Source organism: Ranitomeya imitator, chromosome 4, assembly GCF_032444005.1.
Source record: "Ranitomeya imitator isolate aRanImi1 chromosome 4, aRanImi1.pri, whole genome shotgun sequence".
NCBI lineage: Eukaryota > Metazoa > Chordata > Amphibia > Anura > Dendrobatidae > Ranitomeya > Ranitomeya imitator.
The window spans coordinates 657,908,557-657,921,072 of NC_091285.1; the positions used below are offsets into that span (position 1 = coordinate 657,908,557).

At 46.2% G+C, this 12,516-nt stretch overlaps 1 non-coding gene across 1 annotated transcript; it reads left to right on the forward strand.

Moving 5' to 3' along the window:
- Window positions 1–11,024: 11,024 nt before the first annotated feature.
- TRNAK-CUU (transfer RNA lysine (anticodon CUU)) lies at window positions 11,025–11,097 on the forward strand. The gene has a single exon. It is a non-coding gene; the product is annotated as a tRNA-Lys (tRNA).
- Window positions 11,098–12,516: the final 1,419 nt, after the last annotated feature.

Consider the following 12,516-nt stretch of genomic DNA (forward strand, 5'->3'; position numbering starts at 1 on the left):
AAACGAAAACCACGCAAAGGGGCAAAAAGACCCACCGTGCCGAACTAACAGCACGGCGGTGCACCCCTCTGCTTCTCAGAGCTTCCAGCAAAAGACAATAGCAAGCTGGACAGAAAAAAACAGAAAACAAACTAGAAGCACTTATCTAGCAGAGCAGCAGGCCCAAGGAAAGATGCAGTAGCTCAGATCCAACACTGGAACATTGACAAGGAGCAAGGAAGACAGACTCAGGTGGAGCTAAATAGCAAGGCAGCCAACGAGCTCACCAAAACACCTGAGGGAGGAAGCCCAGAGACTGCAATACCACTTGTGACCACAGAAGTGAACTCAGCCACAGAATTCACAACAGTACCCCCCCCTTGAGGAGGGGTCACCGAACCCTCACCAGAACCCCCAGGCCGACCAGGATGAGCCACATGAAAGGCACGAACAAGATCTGGGGCATGGACATCAGAGGCAAAAACCCAGGAATTATCTTCCTGAGCATAACCCTTCCATTTGACCAGATACTGGAGTTTCCGTCTAGAGACACGAGAATCCAAAATCTTCTCCACAATATACTCCAATTCCCCCTCCACCAAAACAGGGGCAGGAGGCTCCACAGATGGAACCATAGGTGCCACGTATCTCCTCAACAACGACCTATGGAATACATTATGTATGGAAAAGGAGTCTGGGAGGGTCAGACGAAAAGACACCGGATTGAGAATCTCAGAAATCCTATACGGACCAATAAAACGAGGTTTAAATTTAGGAGAGGAAACCTTCATAGGAATATGACGAGAAGATAACCAAACCAAATCCCCAACACGAAGTCGGGGTCCCACACGGCGTCTGCGATTAGCGAAAAGCTGAGCCTTCTCCTGGGACAAGGTCAAATTGTCCACTACCTGAGTCCAGATCTGCTGCAACCTGTCCACCACAGAATCCACACCAGGACAGTCCGAAGACTCAACCTGTCCTGAAGAGAAACGAGGATGGAACCCAGAATTGCAGAAAAATGGAGAGACCAAGGTAGCCGAGCTGGCCCGATTATTAAGGGCGAACTCAGCCAACGGCAAAAATGACACCCAATCATCCTGGTCAGTGGAAACAAAACATCTCAGATATGTTTCCAAGGTCTGATTGGTTCGTTCGGTCTGGCCATTAGTCTGAGGATGGAAGGCCGAGGAGAAAGATAGGTCAATGCCCATCCTACCACAAAAGGCTCGCCAGAACCTCGAGACAAACTGGGAACCTCTGTCAGAAACAATATTCTCAGGAATGCCATGTAAACGAACCACATGCTGGAAGAACAAAGGCACCAAATCAGAGGAGGAAGGCAATTTAACCAAGGGCACCAGATGGACCATTTTAGAAAAGCGATCACAGACCACCCAAATGACCGACATTTTTTGAGAAACGGGAAGGTCAGAAATGAAATCCATCGAAATATGTGTCCAAGGCCTCTTCGGGACCGGCAAGGGCAAAAGCAACCCACTGGCACGTGAACAGCAGGGCTTAGCCCTAGCACAAATTCCACAGGACTGCACAAAAGCACGCACATCCCGTGACAGAGATGGCCACCAGAAGGATCTAGCAACCAACTCCCTGGTACCAATGATTCCCAATAGAGGGAAAAAAGAAATCCTGACATCAAGGGGGGGTACTGTTGTGAATTCTGTGGCTGAGTTCACTTCTGTGGTCACAAGTGGTATTGCAGTCTCTGGGCTTCCTCCCTCAGGTGTTTTGGTGAGCTCGTTGGCTGCCTTGCTATTTAGCTCCACCTGAGTCTGTCTTCCTTGCTCCTTGTCAATGTTCCAGTGTTGGATCTGAGCTACTGCATCTTTCCTTGGGCCTGCTGCTCTGCTAGATAAGTGCTTCTAGTTTGTTTTCTGTTTTTTTCTGTCCAGCTTGCTATTGTCTTTTGCTGGAAGCTCTGAGAAGCAGAGGGGTGCACCGCCGTGCTGTTAGTTCGGCACGGTGGGTCTTTTTGCCCCTTTGCGTGGTTTTCGTTTTAGGGTTTTTTGTAGACTGCATAGTTCTCTTTGCTATCCTCGCTCTGTCTAGAATATCGGGCCTCACTTTGCTGAATCTATTTCATTCCTACGTTTGTCTTTTCATCTTGCTAACAGTCATTATATGTGGGGGGCTGCCTATTCCTTTGGGGTATTTCTCTGAGGTAAGTCAGGCTTGTATTTCTATCTTCAGGCTAGTCAGCTCCTCAGGCAGTGCCGAGTTGCATAGGTAGTTGTTAGGCGCAATCCACTGCTGCTTATAGTTGTGTGAGGATAGATCAGGTACTGCAGTCTACAGAGATTCCACGTCTCAGAGCTCGTCCTATTGTTTTTGGTTATTGCCAGATCTCTGTATGTGCGCTGATTACTGCACGCTGTGTTGCCTGATTGCCAGCCATAACAGTACTGTTGTGAATTCTGTGGCTGAGTTCACTTCTGTGGTCACAAGTGGTATTGCAGTCTCTGGGCTTCCTCCCTCAGGTGTTTTGGTGAGCTCGTTGGCTGCCTTGCTATTTAGCTCCACCTGAGTCTGTCTTCCTGGCTCCTTGTACTGTTATGGCTGGCAATCAGGCAACACAGCGTGCAGTAATCAGCGCACATACAGAGATCTGGCAATAACCAAAAACAATAGGACGAGCTCTGAGACGTGGAATCTCTGTAGACTGCAGTACCTGATCTATCCTCACACAACTATAAGCAGCAGTGGATTGCGCCTAACAACTACCTATGCAACTCGGCACTGCCTGAGGAGCTGACTAGCCTGAAGATAGAAATACAAGCCTGACTTACCTCAGAGAAATACCCCAAAGGAATAGGCAGCCCCCCACATATAATGACTGTTAGCAAGATGAAAAGACAAACGTAGGAATGAAATAGATTCAGCAAAGTGAGGCCCGATATTCTAGACAGAGCGAGGATAGCAAAGAGAACTATGCAGTCTACAAAAAACCCTAAAACGAAAACCACGCAAAGGGGCAAAAAGACCCACCGTGCCGAACTAACAGCACGGCGGTGCACCCCTCTGCTTCTCAGAGCTTCCAGCAAAAGACAATAGCAAGCTGGACAGAAAAAAACAGAAAACAAACTAGAAGCACTTATCTAGCAGAGCAGCAGGCCCAAGGAAAGATGCAGTAGCTCAGATCCAACACTGGAACATTGACAAGGAGCAAGGAAGACAGACTCAGGTGGAGCTAAATAGCAAGGCAGCCAACGAGCTCACCAAAACACCTGAGGGAGGAAGCCCAGAGACTGCAATACCACTTGTGACCACAGAAGTGAACTCAGCCACAGAATTCACAACAGTACCAGAGAGTTAGTGGCTAGATCCTTCTGGTGGCCATCTCTGTCACGGGATGTACGTACTTTTGTGCAGTCCTGTGGGATTTGTGCTAGGGCTAAGCCCTGCTGTTCACGTGCCAGTGGGTTGCTTTTGCCCTTGCCAGTCCCAAAGAGGCCTTGGACACATATTTCGATGGATTTCATTTCTGACTTTCCCGTTTCTCAAAAGATGTCAGTCATTTGGGTGGTCTGTGATCGCTTTTCTAAAATGGTCCATCTGGTGCCCTTGGTTAAATTGCCTTCCTCCTCTGATTTGGTGCCTTTGTTCTTCCATCATGTGGTTCGTTTGCATGGCATTCCTGAGAATATTGTTTCTGACAGAGGTTCCCAGTTTGTTTCAAGGTTTTGGCGAGCCTTTTGTGGTAGGATGGGCATTGACCTATCTTTTTCCTCGGCTTTCCATCCTCAGACTAATGGCCAGACCGAACGACCCAATCAGACCTTGGAAACATATCTGAGATGTTTTGTTTCTGCAGACCAGGATGATTGGGTGTCCTTTTTGCCGTTGGCTGAGTTCGCCCTTAATAATCGGGCCAGCTCGGCTACCTTGGTCTCTCCATTTTTCTGCAATTCTGGGTTCCATCCTCGTTTCTCTTCAGGACAGGTTGAGTCTTCGGACTGTCCTGGTGTGGATTCTGTGGTGGACAGGTTGCAGCAGATCTGGACTCAGGTAGTGGACAATTTGACCTTGTCCCAGGAGAAGGCTCAACTTTTCGCTAATCGCAGACGCCGTGTGGGTCCCCGACTTTGTGTTGGGGATCTGGTTTGGTTATCTTCTCGTCATATTCCTATGAAGGTTTCCTCTCCTAAATTTAAACCTCGTTTTATTGGTCCGTATAGGATTTCTGAGATTCTCAATCCTGTGTCTTTTCGTCTGACCCTCCCAGACTCCTTTTCCATACATAATGTATTCCATAGGTCGTTGTTGCGGAGATACGTGGCACCTATGGTTCCATCTGTTGAGCCTCCTGCCCCGGTTTTGGTGGAGGGGGAATTGGAGTATATTGTGGAGAAAATTTTGGATTCTCGTGTTTCTAGACGGAAACTCCAGTATCTGGTTAAATGGAAGGGTTATGCTCAGGAAGATAATTCCTGGGTTTTTGCCTCTGATGTCCATGCTCCAGATCTTGTTCGTGCCTTTCATGTGGCTCATCCTGGTCGGCCTGGGGGCTCTGGTGAGGGTTCGATGACCCCTCCTCAAGGGGGGGGGTACTGTTGTGAATTCTGTGGCTGAATTCACTCCTGTGGTCACAAGTGGTACTGCAGCTTCTGAGCTTCCTCCCTCAGGTGTTCTGGTGAGCTCGTTGGCTGCTTTGTTATTTAACTCCACCTGATTCTGTCTTCCTTGCTCCTTGTCAATGTTCCAGTGTTGGATCTGAGCTTCTGGATCTTTCCTGTGGCCTGCTGCTCTGCTTAGATAAGTGCTTCTTTGCTTTTGTTGCTACTTTTTCTGTCCAGCTTGTTAATTTGTTTTGCTGGAAGCTCTGAGACGCAAAGGGTGTACCGCCGTGCCGTTAGTTCGGCATGGTGGGTCTTTTTGCCCCCTTTGCGTGGTTTTTTGCTTTAGGGTTTTTTGTAGACTGCAAAGTTCTCTTTGCTATCCTCGCTCTATCTAGAATATCGGGCCTCACTTTGCTGAATCTATTTCATCCCCACGTTTGTCTTTTCATCTTGCTAACAGTCATTATATGTGGGGGGCTGCCTTTTCCTTTGGGGTATTTCTCTGAGGCAAGTCAGGCTTGTTTTTCTATCTTCAGGCTAGTCAGCTCCTCAGGCTGTGCCGAGTTGCATAGGTAGTGTCAGGCGCAATCCACAGCTGCCTTTAGTTGTGTTTAGGATAGGTTCAGGTATTGCGGTCTACAGAGATTCCACGTCTCAGAGCTCGTTCTATTGTTTTTTGGGTTATTGTCAGATCACTGTATGTGCTCTGATTGCTGGCACACTGTGTCACTGGATTGCCTACATAACACGAATCTATGTCTCTAGCCATTCAGATTGATCGGCGTCTGCGCGAGCGCAAAGCTGTGCACCATATGGCAGTATGCTCTGAGCAAAGTCCTGGATCTATGCAATGTGATAGGATTTTGACTAGAATAGAACAGCAGGAATTCAGACGTCAGAATAGGCTGTGTTTTTACTGTGGTGATTCGGCTCATGTTATCTCTGATTGCCCTAAGCGTACTAAGAGAGTCGCTAGGTCTGTTACCATTAGTACTATACAGCCTAAATTTCTCTTATCTGTGACCCTGATTTGCTCATTGTCGTCCTTTTCTGTCATGGCATTTGTGGATTCAGGCGCTGCCCTGAACTTAATGGACTTAGAATTCGCCAGGCGCTGTGGTTTTTCCTTGCAGCCTTTGCAGAGCCCTATTCCTTTGAGGGGCATTGATGCTACACCCTTGGCCAAGGATAAACCTCAGTACTGGACACAGATGACTATGTACATGGCTCCTGCACATCAGGAAGATTGCCGTTTTCTGGTGTTGCATAACCTGCATGATGTTGTACTGGGATTTCCATGGTTACAGGAACATAATCCGGTGCTGGATTGGAAAACTATGTCGGTGACAAGTTGGGGTTGTCGAGGAGTACATAGTGACGTTCCTTTGATGTCAATTTCCTCTTCCCCCTCTTCTGAGGTCCCTGAGTTTTTGTCGGATTTCCAGGATATATTTGATGAGCCCAAGTCCAGTTCCCTTCCTCCGCACAGGGACTGTGATTGTGCTATTAACTTGATTCCTGGTTGTAAGTTCCCTAAGGGCCGACTTTTCAATCTGTCTGTGCCAGAGCATGCCACCATGCGGAGCTATGTTAAGGAATCTTTGGAGAAAGGGCATATTCGGCCCTCTTCGTCACCATTGGGAGCGGGTTTCTTTTTTGTTGCTAAGAAGGATGGCTCATTGAGACCCTGTATTGATTATCGTCTTCTTAATAAGATCACGGTCAAATTCCAATACCCCTTGCCTTTCCTTACGGATTTGTTTGCTCAGATTAAGGGGGCTAGTTGGTTTACTAAGATTGACCTCCGAGGGGCATATAATCTTGTTCGTATTAAACAGGGTGACGAATGGAAAACTGCATTTAATACGCCCGAAGGCCATTTTGAATACCTTGTGATGCCATTTGGGATCTCTAATGCTCCATCTGTGTTTCAGTCTTTCATGCATGATATTTTCCGCAATTATCTTGATAAATTCATGGTCGTATATTTGGATGATATTTTGATTTTTTCCAATGATTGGGAGTCTCATGTGAAGCAGGTCAGGATGGTGTTCCAGATCCTTCGTGATAATGCTTTATTTGTGAAGGGGTCTAAGTGCCTATTCGGAGTTCAGAAGGTCTCTTTTTTGGGTTTTATTTTTTCTCCCTCGTCAATAGAAATGGATCCTGTTAAGGTCCAAGCTATTCATGACTGGATCCAACCCACATCTGTGAAGGGTCTTCAAAAATTTTTGGGCTTTGCTAATTTCTATCGACGTTTCATTGCCAACTTTTCCAGTGTGGTTAAGCCCCTTACTGATTTGACAAAGAAAGGTGCTGATGTGACGAATTGGACCTCTGAGGCTGTTGAGGTCTATCAGGAGCTTAAACGCCGATTTACTTTTGCCCCTGTGTTGCATCAACAGGATGTTTCTCTTCCTTTTCAGGTTGAGGTCGACGCTTCTGAGATTGGGGCAGGGGCCGTTTTGTCTCAGAGGGAGTCTGATGGTTCTTTGATGAAACCGTGTGCTTTTTTTTCCAGAAAGTTTTCGCCTTCGGAACGCAATTATGATGTCGGCAATCGGGAGTTGTTGGCTATGAAGTGGGTGTTTGAGGAGTGGCGACATTGGCTTGAGGGAGCTAAACACCGTGTTGTGGTCCTGACCGATCATAAGAATCTGATTTACCTCGAGTCGGCCAAACGGCTGAATCCTAGACAGGCTCGATGGTCCCTGTTTTTCTCCCGTTTTGATTTTGTGGTCTCGTATCTTCCCTGATCTAAGAATGTTAAGGCTGATGCCCTCTCTAGGAGTTTTTCGCCTGATTCTCCTGGAGTCCTTGAGCCAGTTGGCATTCTTAAGGAGGGGGTGATTCTTTCTGCTATGTCCCCTGATTTGTGGCGGGTGCTTCAGGAATTTCAGGCTGATAGGCCTGACCGCTGTCCAGTGGGGAAGCTGTTTGTTCCTGATAGATGGACAAGTAAGGTAATTTCTGAGGTTCATTGTTCAGTGTTGGCTGGGCATCCTGGTATTTTTGGTACCAGAGATTTGGTTGCTAGGCCCTTTTGGTGGCCTTCCTTGTCACACGATGTGCGTGCTTTTGTGCAGTCCTGTGGGACTTGCGCCCGAGCCAAGCCTTGCTGTTCCCGCGCTAGTGGGTGGGTTTTGCCTTTGCCGGTCCCTGAGAGGCCCTGGACGCATATTTCCATGGATTTTATTTCGGATCTTCCCGTTTCCCAGAAGATGTCTGTTATCTGGGTTGTTTGTGACCGGTTCTCTAAAATGGTCCATCTTGTACCTTTGTCTAAGTTGCCTTCCTCCTCAGATCTGGTTCCATTATTTTTTCAGCATGTGGTTCGTTTGCATGGCATTCCGGAGAATATTGTGTCTGACAGAGGTTCTCAGTTTGTCTCTAGATTTTGGCGGGCCTTTTGTGCTAGGATAGGCATTGATTTGTCTTTTTCTTTGGCGTTTCATCCTCAGTCTAATGGCCAAACTGAGCGAACTAATCAGACCTTGGAGATCTATTTGAGATGCTTTGTGTCTGCTGATCAGGATGATTGGGTGTCTTTCTTGCCATTGGTCGAGTTTGCTCTTAATAATCGGGCTAGTTCGGCTACTTTGGTTTCATCTTTCTTTTGTAATTTTGGTTTTCATCCTCGTTTTTCTTCTGGGCAGGTTGAGCCTTCTGATTGTCCTGGTGTTGATTCTGTGGTGGACAGGCTGCAGCAGATTTGGACTCATGTGGTGGACAATTAGACGTTGTCTCAGGAAAGGGCTCAACGTTTTGCCAACCGCCGTCGGTGTGTTGGTCCCCGGCTTCGTGTGGAGGATTTGGTTTGGTTGTCTTCTCGTCATGTTCCTATGAAGGTTTCTTCTCCTAAGTTTAAGCCTCGGTTTATTGGTCCTTATAAAATTTCTGAAATTATTAATCCGGTGTCTTTTCGTTTGGCTCTTCCTGCCTCTTTTGCCATTCACAATGTTTTCCATAGATCTTTGTTGCGGAGATATGTGGTGCCTGTTGTTCCCTCGTTTGACCCTCCTGCCCCGGTGTTGGTTGAGGGAGAGTTGGAATATGAGGTTGAGAAGATTTTGGATTCTCGTTTTTCGAGGCGGAGGCTTCAGTATCTTGTCAAGTGGAAGGGTTATGGCCAGGAGGATAATTCTTGGGTTGTTGCCTCCGATGTCCATGCCGCCGATTTGGTTCGTGCTTTTCACTTGGCTCGTCCTGATCGGCCTGGGGGCTCTGGTGAGGGTTCGGTGACCCCTCCTCAAGGAGGGGGTACTGTTGTGAATTCCGCTCTTGGGCTCCCTCCGGTGGTTGTAAGTGGCACTTTTGTGAGTTCTGCTCTTGGGCTCCCTCTTGTGGTTTCTAGTGGTATGGCTGCTCCTTGGAGTTAGCTGTCATCAGCTGCCTCCACTTATCGTCTCTTCTGCTCGGCTATTTAAGTCTGGCTCTATCTTCAGCCAGTGCCACTTGTAAATGGTTCCTGGTTTGATTCACATCTCTTTGGAGTTCCCTGTTATCCTGACCACTTCAGCTAAGCTAATTGTTTGCTTGCCCTTTTCTGTCCATAGATTGTGGACTTATCCATTCTGTGCTTTCTATGTTTGTCCAGCTTATCAGTGTGAATTAATTCTGTCTTGCTGGAAGCTCTGGGAGGCAGATTTGCCCTCCACACCTTTAGTCAGGTGTGGAGATTTTTTGTATACTCTGCGTGGATTTTTGCAGTGTTTTATACTGACCGCACAGTATTCCATCCTGTCCTATCTATTTAGTTAGACTGGCCTCCTGTGCTCATCCTGGTTTCATTCTGTGTATGTCTTTTCCCTCTCCACTCACAGTCATTATTTGTGGGGGGCTAATCTATCTTTTGGGGATTTTCTCTGAGGCAAGATAGCTTTCCTGCTTCTATCTTTAGGGGTAGTTAGCTCTTAGGCTGTGACGAGATGCCTAGGGAGAGTTAGGAGCATTCCACGGCTACTTCTAGTGTTGTGTTGAGCTTAGGGACTGCGGTCAGTACAGTTACCACTTCCTTCGGAGCTCGTTTCATGTTGCTCCTAGACCACCGTATCATAACAATAGGGGTTGGTAGGAGGTTGGGGACAGGGATCTTTTTAAACACCAAAAAAAAAGATTTTTCATATCTTCTCTCCAGCGAACGCTGCTGGAGAGAAGAAATGAATGGCGGCTTCAGCACCAGATGCAGGGGACAGCGCTTAACTGTAGCGCTGTCTCCTGCACAGTGCGTGTGGTACCCAGTCGGCACACAGATGCTGCACGTGTGCCACACTGATGTGCCACGTGAGCACACGGACACGGATAATTCCGGTACCGATTTTTCGGGTACCGGAATTATCTGGACGTGTGAGACTGGCGTTAGACAATTATATAGTAGATTGTGAGGCTGCAAGAACACATCCAGAGATTCTTTTCTGAGCACTCTTTGGGAAATCTTTCATCACTCAGCTTAATCTTATTCTGATTTTTTTACACAAACCGAATAATCACATGAAAAAAATTGCAGCATGCATTATTCTCCCAAATTTTGGATGTGGGGCATCACTATCTATGTATTGGTGGTGTGAGATCAGTGGCCCAGAGTAATTTAACCCTTTCAAAAACGTACTTTGGTGCCCATATTTGTAAATTGTATTAGCTGCTTTTAAGTGTATTTACATCAGGACACCCAGGGCAGCTTCCTACGACCTGCATGTCCATACAGTAGTGTAGCTGATCCTACAAGGGGTTGCAATTATCTGCACAATATATTATGGTACAGTATAGGAGCTAATGGTCACAAGCTCTGAGGTGAGTTCACACACGTATAAAAATAACGGTCAGAGTTTTATCCAGAAAAACGGGAGATTTTTTTTTCTCACTTGTCCATGTTCTGTCTGTTTAAGATCACGTGTATTACAGCAGCAGCTATTAATAATTTACAGGACAATTTACACAATTCCTATGTTACAGAAGTGCAATGTATCCATAAAAATCAAATTTCGTATAGCGTCTTTGGCATCCAATTTTTTATTTTGCTCCCATAGACTTGGATTGTCCAGTCTTATTTGATTGATGGACAGTAGACCATGCTGTAATTTCTTACACACCCAGATCCGGTCAGTGAAAATAATCGCTCATCTGCACTGCCCCATTGAATACCATTGGTCCGAGTGTTGTCCGTTTCGTCCCAGTCTGAACGAGCCTTTACTATCAGTCGATGTGAGCTTTGCTCTGCCGCTCCTTGGTTTTCTTTGAGAAGTTAATTCTGGTCTGCGCAGTAAACACTGGAGCGATCTGCCCGGTCACACAACTAGCAGAAGAAGACTGGAGCGACACTGAGAACAGAAGTAGATGGAGACCGGTAAGTGTTTTACTACAGATAGAAAACGTACGTTAGGGATACCATTCGGGGCAGGAAATACAAAAATGTTTTCTCAGAACTCGAAATCTTTTCCCAGGACATTGACGTGCCATATTTCCCATGAAGCCCGGCTAGCTCAGTCGGTAGAGCATGAGACTCTTAATCTCAGGGTCGTGGGTTCGAGCCCCACGTTGGGCGAGAAATTTTGACAATTTCTTGAAAACCTTCATCCCCTGCACTCCAGAGTTCTGATCTTCTGACATTGAATCACTCGCTTCACTTTTCTCATTCCAGAAACATCCACACTTGTGTATAATACAGAAGATTGATCTTGTGACTTGCAGTTATAAATAATATTTTTGATTCATTTATCAAAAATGTCCCAGATCATTTCCTGATCATTGTACAAATTACAATGTAAGGCTTTGTGCCCACCATGAGTTTTTGGCGCTGGGTATTTTTTACGTATAAACACTCAGTGTCTTACAGTTCCAGCAATGTGGATGAGACTTGGGGTATGTTCACATGCGGCGTTTCTGCTGATCATTTCCTATAGATTCTAGAAATTCGAGTGTAAGGCTTGGACATGTCCGCTCTTCGACAGTCGTTACACTGGCTGCCCATTCATTATAGGATACAATTCAAAGTACTTGTTCTCACCCACAAAGCTCTCCACAGTGCGGCACCCCCTTACATCTCCTCCCTCATTTCTGTCTATCGACCTAGCCGACCTCTGCGCTCTGCAAACGACTTTCGACTAACTTCTGCACTAATCCGTACCTCCCACTCCCGACTCCAAGACTTCTCCCGTGCTGCGCCAATCCTCTGGAATGCTCTACCCCAAGATATTAGGACCATCCACAACTTGCATAGTTTTAGGCGCTCGCTCAAAACTCATTTGTTCAGAGCGGCCTATCACGTTCCCTAATCAAACTCATTTTATGCTTGTGTGTGTGTGTGTAGCCCATTCACTATCCCCATCTATCCCCCACTCCATGAAGATGGCTGGACCATCATTGTAAATACATCAAATACACACCTGTGCTTTGTATCTCCCCCACCTCATTGTAGATTGTAAACTCTCACGAGCAGGGGCGGCTTATTTTGTCTTATTTTGCCTTATTACTGTATTGTTAACATTGTTACCTATGACTGTTGTGTTTGAAACTGTTAAACTGTAAAGCGCTGTGGAATATGTTGGCGCTATATAAATAAAGATTATTATTATTATTTGTGTCCACGATGAGTTTTTGCTGCATCCAAAGCTCAGTGTCTTACAGTTCCAGCAAAGTGGATGGGATTTAGAGTATGTTCACACTTGGCGTTTTTGCTGCTTTTTTTAATGCAAATTTTCAGCTGTGTTTTACAGCGCCAACAAAGTCAATGAGATTCCTTGTTTTTTTTTTGTCCTCAGTATTTAGTGCTGTGCTTAGTTTCTGCAGAATACAGCATGTCACGTCACTTGTTTCAGCCTTTTTCACCCATTGAAAGTCATGGATGGTGAAAAAATTCAGGCAGCAGGTTTCGATGTGGTTTTTATGCCAAAACCTGATGAAGTAGAAGGATTTTTTTTCTTGTCTCTAAACTTTATCAGCATGCACAAGAGACAAATGTGGA